The sequence below is a fragment of the Ambystoma mexicanum genome (genome assembly GCF_040938575.1).
Source record: "Ambystoma mexicanum isolate Mex_15411 chromosome 12 unlocalized genomic scaffold, UKY_AmexF1_1 Mex_chr12_unloc.2, whole genome shotgun sequence".
Lineage (NCBI taxonomy): Eukaryota > Metazoa > Chordata > Amphibia > Caudata > Ambystomatidae > Ambystoma > Ambystoma mexicanum.
Genome location: NW_027182323.1, coordinates 13,111,010 through 13,128,795, shown reverse-complemented (window position 1 = coordinate 13,128,795; position 17,786 = coordinate 13,111,010). Strand labels below are relative to the sequence as shown.

At 49.2% G+C, this 17,786-nt stretch overlaps 1 non-coding gene across 1 annotated transcript; it reads left to right on the top strand.

Moving 5' to 3' along the window:
* The first annotated feature begins 7,728 nt into the window (after positions 1-7,728).
* Positions 7,729-7,801, top strand: TRNAF-GAA (transfer RNA phenylalanine (anticodon GAA)). Its single transcript has one exon. It is a non-coding gene; the product is annotated as a tRNA-Phe (tRNA).
* Positions 7,802-17,786: the final 9,985 nt, after the last annotated feature.

Here is a 17,786-nt window from a genome sequence, read left to right as displayed (position 1 = left end):
TGGAGTAGGGGGAACAACTACTCTCAGCACCTCCTGATTACCCTCAAAAAGAGCCTCATCAGAAGTGTTCCTGGGCCATCCAGCAAACTGACAAGCTTGAACCTGGGGTATCGCATAGGATCACTGCTGTTCCGAGTTGAAACTCGAGACTTGGGGAATCGCTAGCTTGTGGTCCTGGGCCCTCTCCCGCCAAATGTTGTCCTAGCTCCTCTGGGTCGCGATTTAAAAGAGTGTGCCATGCCGTGAGCATTTGCAGTATTTGCAGTACCTGCATCGCCCGGATGTGGTGACGGTTATTGTATTAGCCTTGCCTGCCTGCCCCCTTGTGCCCTGTGATGTGCTGCACTGGAACTGTCCTCTTTTCTTCATCGTGAGCTGAGAAAAGGCTACTGTCCTGCCACAGACGATCGTCCTGTCCCGCAGCTGCTCAGAGCCAGAGCAACGTGCAACTGCTGGGGTTGAACCTACAAGCTACCTGGCCTACACTGGCAAAGTTTGGCCCAGACTGTGTCGAGGGTGGGAGAGTACTTGCATCACTTACCGTCTACCCGCTATTCTCCAGTTCCTCCAGGAGGGTTTTGACAAGGGCATAGCGATCTCCACACTTTGCTCCCAATGGGCCTCCATTAAAATCCTCTTGGGGGACTCTGATGGCCACCTGGATGGGGAGGTGTTGGTGGGGAAGTTTCTTCGGGGTGTCTCTGCTTCCCGTCCTTGTACCTATAAGGGCCTTCCCCCAGGGATCGTCCTCCAGACTTAAAGTTCCTTCAGGGGCATCCCTTTGAGCTCCTGTCGGAAATTGATATCAAGCACCTTACTCTGAAGACTGCTTTCCTGATTGCCATCACGTCTGCCCATAGGCTGGGGGAGGTTGGGGCTCTGTTGTGTCAACCCTCTTTCTTGAGAGTTCTGCCGGACTCTGTGGTTTTGCGGTGTGATCCCAAGTTTCTGCCTAAAGTTGTGTCTCAGTTTCACACTTCTCAGGATCTGGTTCTCCCTGCGGTTTTTCAGAAACCCCAGGCGCCGAACGAGGTGGCTTGGCATGCCATTAAGGTGCGGCGGGTAGTTCTGGAATATTTGGCTCGGACTGCCCCTTTCCGGCAGTCTGATAGTCTCTTGGTTACTTGTGGCCCCGTGGAGCGGGGCGTAAGGCCTCTGTGGTTTTCATTAGCCGGTGGATCCGTACTGTTGTCTCCATGTCCTATTTGGTTTCTGGCCTGCCTGTACCTGACCAAGTTCAGGGTCGATCTACCAGGGGGTTAGGCTGCTTCCTGGCCAGATGCTGTTATCTCTACAGAAGATTTGGGCGTTTCTCTACAGGGGTTTGGCTGAAACCTGGGCGGATCAGAGCACCTTTGTCAACCACTATCAGTTGAACGTCTCTCACTCTAGGGATGGTTCCTTCAGGGTTGGTGTTTTGTCTGTTGGGATGTGATTATTGGAGTCAATAAAGGTGTTTTTTTTTGTTGCTGCACTTCTGTCTCTGTGTCTCATTGGGACCTCTCCCTGTTGCTGCTATGGTATGCCTCATGAAGTAAGTACTGGGTCGAGGAAGAGTGGACGTGGAGGTAATGCTCTGATTACTTACCAGCAATCTTCATTACTCCTAATCCTACTCTTCCTCGTCACAGTACTGACGACCCGCCTCTCCCTCCCTACGGGGGTTCCCATGCTGCGGCTTGAATACGTTAAACAGGAAGCTGAGGGTCAAGGGGAGAAGTTAGACAAAAGAAAAGAAATAGAAGAAAGTCCTGTATCGGAGGCAGGGGCCTCATGAAGTAAATGCTGTGACGAGGAAGGGTACGACTAAGAGTAATGAAGATTACCTGTAAGTTATTAGAGCAATTTGTTGTATAATTCTCACAATAAATGATAGGAGGCGGTGTGGTTGCAAGTTGTGTGCTTTTATTCTTCTGTGCCACTCAAGTAAATCTGCAACATATATGATATGAGTCAATGATCGGCAACAGGCCCTGGAGCTGCGACACAACTCGTGTACATGCTGAGAGTCTCTCTTGCGGCTTGGAGGCCTCTTCTTGGGAGGAGCGCCCCGGAGCGCGTCCTGCTCCGTGGCTTTCTCCCGCTCGAATGCCTCGCTGAGCGCGCGGGGCCTGCACTTCCAGCCGCGCATGAGATCTCGCGAGACCAGAAGGTCTTGCGATATCTCTACACACCTCCCCCTGATAATGCAAAGGCAGTTCATTGCAATACATAGTCATTGTATCTCACCGATCTTCTGTGTTCCCTTCGCGGACGATCGCCTCTCTCACTGCACACGTCCTGCTGGTCATTTTCTCGCTCGAGAGTTGGGGCATCCACTTGAATCTCATTTCCTTCAACTTCTCTTCTGTCTGTCTCCGGCTCTCGTTCTTCCCCCCTCTCATTGTCCATTACTCCTTCAGCTTCAGACCTTTCATAAGTCTTTTCTCTCTCTTGCCTCTTTTCAAACGTGGCTACTCTTTCCATGTTCCATGTGTGCCCATCTTCGGTGCGGACATGGTTGGCTCCTCGGTGAATCACCTTCACAGGTCCGCTGAACCGTGAGCCCGTGATCTGATCCTTGGTCGGTAACCGTATTTTGATCCAATCTCCTTCTTTTACTTCTGACTCTTGTTTGGTCCTTCTTCTTCTGTCGCTCCACCTTTTCATGCGTGCCTTGTTGTTCTCTATTCTCCACACCACTTCCGACATGTTTACTTCTTCGTCTTCTCTTACTTTGGCCAACCATGGCGGTACTAGCGTGGATGCTGCTCTCCTCCCTCTCAGCATGCGAAAAGGAGAAATTTGGGTGATCCCGTTGGGGGTCAGTCTGTGAGCTGCGATGGCCTCTTTTGTTGTTTTGAGGGGATCCAATCCTGAAGCGGTTGCTAATTGGATGGCTCCCTTAATTAACCTATTGTCCCTCTCGACGAGCCCATTTGCTTGGGGATGGTAGAGTGCTGCTTTCTTCTGGTGTATGTTGTGCTTCCTCAGAAACAGTTCCATGTCTCTGGATATAAGTTGTACTCCGTTGTCTGTTACTAACTCGTTGGGGAGCCCTTCGCTCTGAAAAATGGCCGTCAGGACCTCTATTACGGTTGCGGTCGTGATGTTAGGAACAAACTCGGCCTCGACCATTTCGATAAATAGTCCACTAGTACTATGCCGTACCGATGCTCGGGCGCCATCGTCTCCAAAGGTCCTATGAAGTCTAGACCCACTTTTGACCACACCGATTCCGGGGTTTATGTGGGAATCATGGGCGCCTGTCCGATTTTCAGGCGCTTGTCACTGTTGAGACACTCATGGCATCTCTCAATCATGGTGCGGATCTCCAGGTCCATGGACGGCCACCAGTAGGCTTCTCTCACTCTGCAACGTGTCATGGTGTTCCCCAGATGGCCCGCAGGGGCCCTGCACAGAATGATTTTTCTCATGCCTGCGGGCGGGATTATCTGGTCGGTTTTCATAATTATGCCGTCGGCTTCTGAGATCTCATCTGCCACTTTCCAATAAGGTCTCACACCTTCTGGCACTGCCCTTTCGTCTGGCCATCCGTTTTTGATCCATTCTCTGATTCTCACCATGGTAGGATCCTTTCCGTCTTCTTCCATCCAGTGTTTTTCGCTGAGTTCCAGGTAGTCGGGCGCCTTGAGATCTGTAATGGATGCTACAATGCATTCTTCTTGTAAGAAAGTGGTGGCATTGTCCTTGCCCTCTGGCAATCTTGACATGCAGTCTGCCTGCAAATTCTTCCACCCGGAGATGTGTTGCACCTCGAAGGTGTATTCCTGCAGTTTTGCTGCTATGCGTGCTAATCGGGGTGTTGACACTTTGGTGCCACCTGAGCTGAGCATGTGGATGAGGGGCTTATGGTCGGTAACCAACTTGAACTTCGTGCCCCACACATATGTCCTGAAATGTTCCACAGCCCATGTACACGCTAACATCTCCTTCTCTATGGTGGAGTAGTTTTGTTCAGCTGACGATAGGGCTTTCGAGGCAAACGCTACCACATGTTCCGTGTCGCCCTTCTTCTGAGTGAGGACCGCCCCTAGTCCATATGCACTGGCGTCTGTAGTCATGACTGTACTCCACTCTGGGTTGAACGGTTGCAAGCATGGCGCTTCAACTATGTGTTGTTTTATGCTTTCCACCGCTTTCTTCTGATCTTCCTGCCACGTGTACTCCGACCCTTTTTTGAGGAGCTCTCGGAGCGGTGCTGAGGTTTCCGAGAATTTGGGGATGAATTTTGCATAGTACTCCGCCATCCCGAGGAATGACCTCACTTCGTCTTTGTTGGTGGGTTCTGGAGCTTTAATTAAGGCCTGCAGTAAGTTTTGCTTGGGACTTATACCTTTCTCTGATATTTTGTACCACAAATACACAACTTCTTTTGCTTTGAACACACATTTTTTGTACCTTAATCTCACACCCGCTTCTTGCAGTTTGGTGAGGACTGTTCTCAATGTGACGTCGTGCATCTGTTCGTCCTTTGCGTAGATAAGGATGTCATCCTGGAAATAAGCCACGTTCCTGACGTTCCGCAGTAGAGCATCCATCATGCGTTGAAACGCTGAGGCTGCAGATGATAAACCAAATGGCATTTTGGTGAACTGGTACGTGCCAAACAGGGTGATGAAAGCGGTGAGTGGCTTGGACTCCTTGTGCAGTTGAATTTGATGGTAGGCGTTCCTCATGTCCAGTTTCGAGAATACTTTGGCTTCCTTCATCATGAGGATTAACTCATTTATGCTCGGCAGCGGGTAGCTGTCTGCAATAACTTCCAGGTTTAGGCTGCGGAGGTCAATGCATACTCTTAGCTCTTGTGAGTTCTGTTTCTTTATGAGTACCACTGGGCTCAGCCACTCAGAAGCTTCAATTTCTTCGATGACGCCATCTTTCTTCATTCTGTCCAGTTGGCTTCTGAGTGTGTCTCTTGCCGTTGTCGGTACTGGCCTTAATCTGTGCTTGACCGGAACTGCGTTGGTTTTGAGTAATATTTTGTGGACGAAGCCCTTGATGTGACCAGATTCTTCCAAAAATAGTTTGGGGTAATCACTTTTCACTACTGGTGCGCTCCTCCAACTGACTGACAGTACCTGATCCTCTGTGCTGGGGTCCAGCTTGATTTTCAGTTTCGCCTGGTCGTCCCACCCTAATACCGCTGGGCCTTCTTGACTAAAGTAAACTTTGGTGGTGGTCTCTCTTCCTTTGAACTCTACTTTCCCTTTGATGTAGCCCAACATGTCTACAGACGCACCACCAAAAACTGTAGGCTTGTGCCGTGTGCTGAGTACTTGGACCGTCTCTGTACCCATCATCTCTTTGTACGTGCGTAGGGGTATTATGGTGAGATCAGAACCCGAATCAGCCATGACCCTTGTTTCCAGTCCATTTATTTTGATTGCACAGTGGGGCTTTTCCCTTCTGGCCCGTGAGCTGTTCACCATGATGACTGTCGGTCTCCCTTCATCTTCCGAGGACGAATCCCTCTCTGTGTTGTGTTCAGCGTTAACACTCGTGATCTTCTTGTTGCGCCACCGAGACATGATTGAGAAGTGACCAATCTTTTTGCATACTGAGCACTCCTTGTCTCTTGCTGGGCACTCTCTATCAAAGTCTAGATGCTTCGTGCTGGTGCACCTGTGGCATTTCAACGGTTCTTTCTTCCCCCATTTTCCTTCTCTCGCATCGAGGACCGGCCTCTCCTTCTTTGGGCGGATTGCCACTGATTGAACTTCGGTAGGGCCGTGGCCGCTTGCAAATTCTTTCCTTCTGCCACCATCTCCTCAACTGCTCTTGCTATTTCAATAGCTCTTTCCAGCTGCAATTCCTTCTCTAAAATGAACTTATCTTGTACTTTTCTGCTGTTGGTGTGGACCACCAGCATGTCGCAGATGAGAGTCTCAGCGTTGTTACCAAAACTGCAGAGCACCGCCAGTTCGCGCAGTTTGGTGACATAATCATCAACGGGTTCGGACGCCTCCTGTTTGCGGCTGTAGAACCGAATCCTGTGCAGGACGGTATTCTCCTTGCTGGCGAACCTTTTAACAATCCTTCGCACAGCCTCCTTGAATTCATCATCATTATCACCAGCTACCGGCTCTGGGGTGAGACTCTCAAACACCCTCTGTCCTTCAACGCCCAGGGCATTTAGTAACATCGCTCTGTGTCTCGCCGCCGAGTAGCCCGCACCGCCCATGGCCTCTACATACGTTGTGAATAAGGGTTGTCATTGTGTCCACGGAATGGCAAGCCTACCTGGAGTTTGCAGGAAGGGCGGTGGTGGTGTCACTCCTTGCATGGCTCCATGCGGGTTTTAGTGATGATCCTCGTCGCCAATTATGTTGTGTAATTCTCACAATAAATGATAGGAGGCGGTGTGGTTACAAGTTGTGTGCTTTTATTCTTCTGTGCCACTCAAGTAAATCTGCAACATATATGATATGAGTCAATGATGGGCAACAGGCCCTGGAGCTGCGATGCAACTCGTGTACATGCTGAGAGTCTCTCTTGCGGCTTGGAGGCCTCTTCTTGGGAGGAGCGCCCGGGAGCACGTCCTGCTCTGTGGCTTTCTCCCGCTCGAATTCCTCGCTGAACGTGCAGGGCCCGCACTTCCGGCCGCGCACGAGATCTCACGAGACCGGTAGGTCTCGCATATCTCTACACAATTGTAAATAAAGTTTGACTTAACTGCTGCCCAAGCAGCAAAGAAAGAGGAAGGGAAGAGAAAGGAAGCCAGGTTTATGGACGCAGTTAGAGAGGATTGGATACAATAGTCACATGGAAACAACATTCGACCTATCATAAACGGACTACAAACAGCTGTTTTAATGGGAAATGTCGTTTTTGTGATGGTTTCTTTTTAATATTCTTTGCTTTAATGCTGCTCGAGAAAAGAGAAGAGTAAGCATAATTCGGGCCTCCAGTCTTGACACAGAATCCGAGCACAGGCAACCTTGTCCTGCTAAAAAGGAAGACAACTCACCTTTCAACCAGCACAAACGATCACAATCTGGTTTCCAAAAGTCATAAAAATGTTGAGAACCGGTCGTTCAATGTGACCAAATACAGCGCAGTATAAGTGTGCGGTTTCCATTGATATTACGTGGCAGAAGTGTTTTATTAGCAAAATGTCCTTCGAGCCGGACCAGCGACCTAAGGATATCTAATTACCTCACTACAGTCCTCCGCTCTCCCAACTGAGCTATCGAAGGATACATGTACAAACGCTTGCAAATGGCATGCTGAATGACCAGCACACAACGTGAAAGATATCATTGTTTATACGTGTGATTTCAATATTGATCCTGCTCCCTATGGTTGCACTTCAATGCCTTAAATTCATTATCAGGCTGTATACCGCGTGATTTTTTGACACCAAGAGTACCGTGCGGGTTTGGTTCGAAAGTACTTAAAGATCAACTTAGAACACAGCCAAGGGCCCATCACACATCTACAAGAAACGGCACGATGGAGAGAGGCTCCGTGCACGTGATAGTTGCACCTGGAGCCGAAAATGCGATTTTTCTTTCGAAATGATTTGGCGAGCAGCTCTATTGATCTCCTTCCTGACATCCCACCCGTTTTGTTCCATTGTACTTGCTGGTTACAGAATAAACAAAGAAATGGAAAATCCGATGCTATAACTGGGGCAATATTACAACAACAAAAAAGGAAGGAAATGAGGTCTAGGATTGCAGATGTCTGTTTCTTTGCAGGACGACCGAAGAGCACACTCAATCAGCCGAAATAGCTCAGTTGGGAGAGCGTTAGACTGAAGATCTAAAGGTCCCTGGTTCGATCCCGGGTTTCGGCAGGGGATATTTTTTAAAGGTTTTTCATGCTGCTCCATTTGATAATCAGAATCTTTTCACACTTAAAGTTATCATTGAATGGCAGACGATGCAGTGGAAATAAATCTCTAATTCTCATTTTTCTACCATATCTCCCCAAATGTAATTTCCATGTTAAAACTTGTTGCTCATTTCAACATGTCCTGTCTGTGCCATGAAATGGAAAAGAGACTTATAGGGCTCATAATATTTCAATGTGACTCAGGGCACATATGGCCATAATTCACAACTCACAGTAACTGGGCATTATTTAGTTTAATGCTTTTGCAAAGATTTCCAGTTGCATAGGTGTTTTTTTTTTTAAAGGGCTGCGGTTGAAGGAATAGGTGAAGTGGTGACAACTTTTGAATTTGCGCGGGTGGGGTGGGGTAGGGTAGGGTAGGGTAGGGTAGGTGGGTGAACCATTTGGTGCAACTTTTGACCCAGATGATGTCCTGGGAAATTATATTCTACAGAATGCCATCACACAACATGACATCATAAGCAGTGACATCCAATTACCTGTGAGCGACACACAGTCCTTGTTAATGATGTCCAGTTTCCCACCAAAACAAAAAGTGATGGATTTAAGGTTTTGCAGAAGTCATAATCACTGGCACGTGCCATTCTTCTGTGTAACCTTCCCTATAATTATGTTGGCCAAGAATATCTTCACCAGCATATACAAAACACCAGTGCAGAGTAGAATCCTGTCACTGTGATGCACTGTACACGGAGCACCCGTAAATTAACTCTTGCCAAATAAAGCACGCAGCAGGTGTTTTCTTTCAACACACACCACTCGTGTCTATTGTTTTTGTCCGGCTAAGGTGATGGTGGTTCGGGAAGGGGGTAAGGGCGGGGGCGTCAAATGTTTCAAGATCGGGGGGTGGGGGGTGCAGCTATGCCCCATGAAGCAGTATAAGTGTTCCAATTTTCTAATTTATCTTGCGGAGGGCAAGTGTGTGTTGATGCGGCTAAGCCGGGTACCGCACCAATCACACAGGACTGGATAGGGAGACAAGGGGTGCAAAAAAGGATGGAGCGGAGATGGACCCACCACGGTGCCGGGCTTTGTCTGTATATCTGGTAGAGAGTCGCAGGGCTGAACGTCGGAGGCGGTCTGCGGATCAGAGGCAGGATCTAGGCAGTGGCAGAAGATCAGAGGGGCGTTTCGTTCCCCCAGGCAAGGTTTTATACATCCCGGTCCTATCCAGTCCCCAGACAGTGATCGAGCACGGGTGCAACCGAAAACTACCCTCCCTCTCTCTCATAACTATATTGTTTCTGTATCAATTTTCTCTCTATTTTACTGTCGTACTGAGCACTACTTTGTTCGTTTTTTCAGAGCCCCGAGGCGGAGTTATGAGGTGTATACATAAAAAAAGTGCAGGTTGAGACCACAAGGGTCCACTGCAACCAGGAGTTAGAGCACGGCACCCAGGGGTACAAGTCCTTAGTAATGGCCACAGGGCAATCCAATGATTGAGGAGGGTTGTGGGGGGGTTTGGGAACTGCAACAAGAGACAGCGTCTGCCATGGGGCTAAGCTGCCAGCTAACAGGTAAGTATGTACATTGAAATGAGGAGGGTCAAATAAAGAAAAGGGGAAAGAGGGAAAGGATAGGAATGGAGGGAGTTACGAGATTTCAGCAAGGGAAGTGGTCGGTCAGTGGTTTCAGCTGGGAGCTTTGCCCCCATGAAAGGAGTGTTCAAGCTGCCAACCTTAGTGCCATTTGCCCGGGTGCCTGGATGAGGAGGCCAAGAATGTCTTCACCGGCATATCCAGGATGCCAGTGCAGAGCAGAATCGTACTAAGTTAACTCTTGCCAAATAAAGCACGGCTAGGGAAGATTTTCCTTAGGTGCAATTTTCCCTCTGTTTATGGACCGCTCCAAACTTTTTGCTTTTGTTTGGAAAACCTAACCGGACTTTTTTCTGTGGAGCGCAGCCTTCAGCTGCACTCCTCTGGGCTTTTGTTCATCTGTTATGGGGATACTGACACGTCCTTCATACTTCAGTACTGACAAACTATATTTCCCTTAGTCTTTGATTATGTTGTCATTTCTTGATAACTTTTGATCTATGTGCCAAGTACCTTACAGTACCGCACATAGGGGTCCTTTTGTTTTATGGCCCTAGACACACTCTAAGGATTTTCTGGTGACTGTACAGGTGTGCCTAGGACAAACTGGTGGCAGCAGTTTACTTTTATAGTATTTGTAATTCTTTTTAGTTAACCATACTGCGTTTACTGCGTTTGGCTCAAGACTGTGGCCACTGCCGAAATGGCTGTGGCACAAAGTCTTTTGTTCTGTCCTTTGTCCATTTTGTCCCTTTGTCTTCCCCCAGCTCGATCAGACAAGGGCTTTGGGCATGCAGCCACCCGTGAAAACCACAACTTTCGCGGGCTCCTGCATGTCACGTGTGCTAATGCCCAGGAAGAGGATTGGGACTCTCTGGTCCCAATCTACACTACTGGTGCCAGTATGTCTGGTATGCCTGAATGACTGGAACCAATGTGGACCGCGATTGGTTCATGCCTGACGTTCATGCAAGAGAGCATATCTTTTGTTGGCTATCCTAGATTTGAGCATGAAACGAATTTCGGATGAGAGAGGGGGCTCTGTATCCATTCCAGGTCTATCAACTGAAGTTCTCTCCAAACTACATAAGGACCAAGTATCCTGAATTGCCAAAGGAGACCTTTGGAACCACCAGAGAAGTGCTGGAAGGTTTGGCACCCTGAGCCTGCTGTTGTTCCGTCAGACCCCTGCTCTTGTATCCACCACAGAAGGCCTGCAAGTGCGCTTCGACCCTTTGGAGTAGGGGGAACAACTACTCTCAGCACCTCCTGATTACCCTCAAAAAGAGCCTCATCAGAAGTGTTCCTGGGCCATCCAGCAAACTGACAAGCTTGAACCTGGGGTATCGCATAGGAGCACTGCTGTTCCGAGTTGAAACTCGAGACTTGGGGAATCACTAGCTTGTGGTCCTGGGCCCTCTCCCGCCAAATGTTGTCCTAGCTCCTCTGGGTCGCGATTTAAAAGAGTGTGTCATGCCGTGAGCATTTGCAGTACCTGCATTGCCCGGATGTGGTGACGGTTATTGTATTAGCCTTGCCTGCCTGCCCCCTTGTGCCCTGTGATGTGCTGCACTGGAACTGTCCTCTTTTCTTCATCGTGAGCTGAGAAAAGGCTACTGTCCTGCCACAGACGATCGTCCTGTCCCGCAGCTGCTGAGAGCCAGAGCAACGTGCAACTGCTGGGGTTGAACCTACAAGCTACCTGGCCTACACTGGCAAAGTTTGGCCCAGACTGTGTCGAGGGTGGGAGAGTACTTGCATCACTTACCGTCTACCCGCTATTCTCCAGTTCCTCCAGGAGGGTTTTGACAAGGGCATAGCGATCTCCACACTTTGCTCCCAATGGGCCTCCATTAAAATCCTCTTGGGGGACTCTGATGGCCACCTGGATGGGGAGGTGTTGGTGGGGAAGTTTCTTCGGGGTGTCTCTGCTTCCCGTCCTTGTACCTATAAGGGCCTTCCCCCAGGGATCGTCCTCCAGACTTAAAGTTCCTTCAGGGGCATCCCTTTGAGCTCCTGTCGGAAATTGATATCAAGCACCTTACTCTGAAGACTGCTTTCCTGATTGCCATCACGGCTGCCCATAGGCTGGGGGAGGTTGGGGCTCTGTTGTGTCAACCCTCTTTCTTGAGAGTTCTGCCGGACTCTGTGGTTTTGCGGTGTGATCCCAAGTTTCTGCCTAAAGTTGTGTCTCAGTTTCACACTTCTCAGGATCTGGTTCTCCCTGCGGTTTTTCAGAAACCCCAGGCGCCGAACGAGGTGGCTTGGCATGCCATTAAGGTGCGGCGGGTAGTTCTGGAATATTTGGCTCGGACTGCCCCTTTCCGGCAGTCTGATAGTCTCTTGGTTACTTGTGGCCCCGTGGAGCGGGGCGTAAGGCCTCTGTGGTTTTCATTAGCCGGTGGATCCGTACTGTTGTCTCCATGTCCTATTTGGTTTCTGGCCTGCCTGTACCTGACCAAGTTCAGGGTCGATCTACCAGGGGGTTAGGCTGCTTCCTGGCCAGATGCTGTTATCTCTACAGAAGATTTGGGCGTTTCTCTACAGGGGTTTGGCTGAAACCTGGGCGGATCAGAGCACCTTTGTCAACCACTATCAGTTGAACGTCTCTCACTCTAGGGATGGTTCCTTCAGGGTTGGTGTTTTGTCTGTTGGGATGTGATTATTGGAGTCAATAAAGGTGTTTTTTTTGTTGCTGCACTTCTGTCTCTGTGTCTCATTGGGACCTCTCCCTGTTGCTGCTATGGTATGCCTCATGAAGTAAGTACTGGGTCGAGGAAGAGTGGACGTGGAGGTAATGCTCTGATTACTTACCAGCAATCTTCATTACTCCTAATCCTACTCTTCCTCGTCACAGTACTGACGACCCGCCTCTCCCTCCCTACGGGGGTTCCCATGCTGCGGCTTGAATACGTTAAACAGGAAGCTGAGGGTCAAGGGGAGAAGTTAGACAAAAGAAAAGAAATAGAAGAAAGTCCTGTATCGGAGGCAGGGGCCTCATGAAGTAAATGCTGTGACGAGGAAGGGTACGACTAAGAGTAATGAAGATTACCTGTAAGTTATTAGAGCAATTTGTTGTATAATTCTCACAATAAATGATAGGAGGCGGTGTGGTTGCAAGTTGTGTGCTTTTATTCTTCTGTGCCACTCAAGTAAATCTGCAACATATATGATATGAGTCAATGATCGGCAACAGGCCCTGGAGCTGCGACACAACTCGTGTACATGCTGAGAGTCTCTCTTGCGGCTTGGAGGCCTCTTCTTGGGAGGAGCACCGCGGAGCGCGTCCTGCTCCGTGGCTTTCTCCCGCTCGAATGCCTCGCTGAGCGCGCGGGGCCCGCACTTCCGGCCGCGCATGAGATCTCGCGAGACCAGCAGGTCTTGCGATATCTCTACACACCTCCCCCTGATAATGCAAAGGCAGTTCATTGCAATACATAGTCATTGTATCTCACCGGTCTTCTGTGTTCCCTTCGCGGACGATCGCCTCTCTCACTGCACACGTCCTGCTGGTCATTTTCTCGCTCGAGAGTTGGGGCATCCACTTGAATCTCATTTCCTTCAACTTCTCTTCTGTCTGTCTCCGGCTCTCGTTCTTCCCCCCTCTCATTGTCCATTACTCCTTCAGCTTCAGACCTTTCATAAGTCTTTTCTCTCTCTTGCCTCTTTTCAAACGTGGCTACTCTTTCCATGTTCCATGTGTGCCCATCTTCGGTGCGGACATGGTTGGCTCCTCGGTGAATCACCTTCACAGGTCCGCTGAACCGTGAGCCTGTAATCTGATCCTTGGTCGGTAACCGTATTTTGATCCAATCTCCTTCTTTTACTTCTGACTCTTGTTTGGTCCTTCTTCTTCTGTCGCTCCACCTTTTCATGCGTGCCTTGTTGTTCTCTATTCTCCACACCACTTCCGACATGTTTACTTCTTCGTCTTCTCTTACTTTGGCCAACCATGGCGGTACTAGCGTGGATGCTGCTCTCCTCCCTCTCAGCATGCGAAAAGGAGAAATTTGGGTGATCCCGTTGGGGGTCAGTCTGTGAGCTGCGATGGCCTCTTTTGTTGTTTTGAGGGGATCCAATCCTGAAGCGGTTGCTAATTGGATGGCTCCCTTAATTAACCTATTGTCCCTCTCGACGAGCCCATTTGCTTGGGGATGGTAGAGTGCTGCTTTCTTCTGGTGTATGTTGTGCTTCCTCAGAAACAGTTCCATGTCTCTGGATATAAGTTGTACTCCGTTGTCTGTTACTAACTCGTTGGGGAGCCCTTCGCTCTGAAAAATGGCCGTCAGGACCTCTATTACGGTTGCGGTCGTGATGTTAGGAACAAACTCGGCCTCGACCATTTCGATAAATAGTCCACTAGTACTATGCCGTACCGATGCTCGGGCGCCATCGTCTCCAAAGGTCCTATGAAGTCTAGACCCACTTTTGACCACACCGCTTCCGGGGTTTATGTGGGAATCATGGGCGCCTGTCCGATTTTCAGGCGCTTGTCACTGTTGAGACACTCATGGCATCTCTCAATCATGGTGCGGATCTCCAGGTCCATGGACGGCCACCAGTAGGCTTCTCTCACTCTGCAACGTGTCATGGTGTTCCACAGATGGCCCGCAGGGGCCCTGCACAGAATGATTTTTCTCATGCCTGCGGGCGGGATTATCTGGTCGGTTTTCATAATTATGCCGTCGGCTTCTGAGATCTCATCTGCCACTTTCCAATAAGGTCTCATACCTTCTGGCACTGCCCTTTCGTCTGGCCATCCGTTTTTGATCCATTCTCTGATTCTCACCATGGTAGGATCCTTTCCGTCTTCTTCCATCCAGTGTTTTTCGCTGAGTTCCAGGTAGTCGGGCGCCTTGAGATCTGTAATGGATGCTACAATGCATTCTTCTTGTAAGAAAGTGGTGGCATTGTCCTTGCCCTCTGGCAATCTTGACATGCAGTCTGCCTGCAAATTCTTCCATCCGGAGATGTGTTGCACCTCGAAGGTGCATTCCTGCAGTTTTGCTGCTATGCGTGCTAATCGGGGTGTTGACACTTTGGTGCCACCTGAGCTGAGCATGTGGATGAGGGGCTTATGGTCGGTAACCAACTTGAACTTCGTGCCCCACACATATGTCCTGAAATGTTCCACAGCCCATGTACACGCTAACATCTCCTTCTCTATGGTGGAGTAGTTTTGTTCAGCTGACGATAGGGCTTTCGAGGCAAACGCTACCACATGTTCCGTGTCGCCCTTCTTCTGAGTGAGGACCGCCCCTAGTCCATATGCACTGGCGTCTGTAGTCATGACTGTACTCCACTCTGGGTTGAACGGTTGCAAGCATGGTGCTTCAACTATGTGTTGTTTTATGCTTTCCACCGCTTTCTTCTGATCTTCCTGCCACGTGTACTCCGACCCTTTTTTGAGGAGCTCTCGGAGCGGTGCTGAGGTTTCCGAGAATTTGGGGATGAATTTTGCATAGTACTCCGCCATCCCGAGGAATGACCTCACTTCGTCTTTGTTGGTGGGTTCTGGAGCTTTAATTAAGGCCTGCAGTAAGTTTTGCTTGGGACTTATACCTTTCTCTGATATTTTGTACCACAAATACACAACTTCTTTTGCTTTGAACACACATTTTTTGTACCTTAATCTCACACCCGCTTCTTGCAGTTTGGTGAGGACTGTTCTCAATGTGACGTCGTGCATCTGTTCGTCCTTTGCGTAGATAAGGATGTCATCCTGGAAATAAGCCACGTTCCTGACGTTCCGCAGTAGAGCATCCATCATGCGTTGAAACGCTGAGGCTGCAGATGATAAACCAAATGGCATTTTGGTGAACTGGTACGTGCCAAACAGGGTGATGAAAGCGGTGAGTGGCTTGGACTCCTTGTGCAGTTGAATTTGATGGTAGGCGTTCCTCATGTCCAGTTTCGAGAATACTTTGGCTTCCTTCATCATGAGGATTAACTCATTTATGCTCGGCAGCGGGTAGCTGTCTGCAATAACTTCCAGGTTTAGGCTGCGGAGGTCAATGCATACTCTTAGCTCTTGTGAGTTCTGTTTCTTTATGAGTACCACTGGGCTCAGCCACTCAGAAGCTTCAATTTCTTCGATGACGCCATCTTTCTTCATTCTGTCCAGTTGGCTTCTGAGTGTGTCTCTTGCCGTTGTCGGTACTGGCCTTAATCTGTGCTTGACCGGAACTGCGTTGGTTTTGAGTAATATTTTGTGGACGAAGCCCTTGATGTGACCAGATTCTTCCAAAAATAGTTTGGGGTAATCACTTTTCACTACTGGTGCGCTCCTCCAACTGACTGACAGTACCTGATCCTCTGTGCTGGGGTCCAGCTTGATTTTCAGTTTCGCCTGGTCGTCCCACCCTAATACCGCTGGGCCTTCTTGACTAAAGTAAACTTTGGTGGTGGTCTCTCTTCCTTTGAACTCTACTTTCCCTTTGATGTAGCCCAACAAGTCTACAGACGCACCACCAAAAACTGTAGGCTTGTGCCGTGTGCTGAGTACTTGGACCGTCTCTGTACCCATCATCTCTTTGTACGTGCGTAGGGGTATTATGGTGAGATCAGAACCCGAATCAGCCATGACCCTTGTTTCCAGTCCATTTATTTTGATTGCACAGTGGGGCTTTTCCCTTCTGGCCCGTGAGCTGTTCACCATGATGACTGTCGGTCTCCCTTCATCTTCCGAGGACGAATCCCTCTCTGTGTTGTGTTCAGCGTTAACACTCGTGATCTTCTTGTTGCGCCACCGAGACATGATTGAGAAGTGACCAATCTTTTTGCATACTGAGCACTCCTTGTCTCTTGCTGGGCACTCTCTATCGAAGTCTAGATGCTTCGTGCAGGTGCACCTGTGGCATTTCAACGGTTCTTTCTTCCCCCATTTTCCTTCTCTCGCATCGAGGACCGGCCTCTCCTTCTTTGGGCGGATTGCCACTGATTGAACTTCGGTAGGGCCGTGGCCGCTTGCAAATTCTTTCCTTCTGCCACCATCTCCTCAACTGCTCTTGCTATTTCAATAGCTCTTTCCAGCTGCAATTCCTTCTCTAAAATGAACTTATCTTGTACTTTTCTGCTGTTGGTGTGGACCACCAGCATGTCGCAGATGAGAGTCTCAGCGTTGTTACCAAAACTGCAGAGCACCGCCAGTTCGCGCAGTTTGGTGACATAATCATCAACGGGTTCGGACGCCTCCTGTTTGCGGCTGTAGAACCGAATCCTGTGCAGGACGGTATTCTCCTTGCTGGCGAACCTTTTAACAATCCTTCGCACAGCCTCCTTGAATTCATCATCATTATCACCAGCTACCGGCTCTGGGGTGAGACTCTCAAACACCCTCTGTCCTTCAACGCCCAGGGCATTTAGTAACATCGCTCTGTGTCTCGCCGCCGAGTAGCCCGCACCGCCCATGGCCTCTACATACGTTGTGAATAAGGGTTGTCATTGTGTCCACGGAATGGCAAGCCTACCTGGAGTTTGCAGGAAGGGCGGTGGTGGTGTCCCTCCTTGCATGGCTCCATGCGGGTTTTAGTGATGATCCTCGTCGCCAATTATGTTGTGTAATTCTCACAATAAATGATAGGAGGCGGTGTGGTTACAAGTTGTGTGCTTTTATTCTTCTGTGCCACTCAAGTAAATCTGCAACATATATGATATGAGTCAATGATGGGCAACAGGCCCTGGAGCTGCGATGCAACTCGTGTACATGCTGAGAGTCCCTCTTGCGGCTTGGAGGCCTCTTCTTGGGAGGAGCGCCCGGGAGCACGTCCTGCTCTGTGGCTTTCTCCCGCTCGAATGCCTCGCTGAACGTGCAGGGCCCGCACTTCCGGCCGCGCACGAGATCTCACGAGACCGGTAGGTCTCGCATATCTCTACACAATTGTAAATAAAGTTTGACTTAACTGCTGCCCAAGCAGCAAAGAAAGAGGAAGGGAAGAGAAAGGAAGCCAGGTTTATGGACGCAGTTAGAGAGGATTGGATACAATAGTCACATGGAAACAACATTCGACCTATCATAAACGGACTACAAACAGCTGTTTTAATGGGAAATGTCGTTTTTGTGATGGTTTCTTTTTAATATTCTTTGCTTTAATGCTGCTCGAGAAAAGAGAAGAGTAAGCATAATTCGGGCCTCCAGTCTTGACACAGAATCCGAGCACAGGCAACCTTGTCCTGCTAAAAAGGAAGACAACTCACCTTTCAACCAGCACAAACGATCACAATCTGGTTTCCAAAAGTCATAAAAATGTTGAGAACCGGTCGTTCAATGTGACCAAATACAGCGCAGTATAAGTGTGCGGTTTCCATTGATATTACGTGGCAGAAGTGTTTTATTAGCAAAATGTCCTTCGAGCCGGACCAGCGACCTAAGGATATCTAATTACC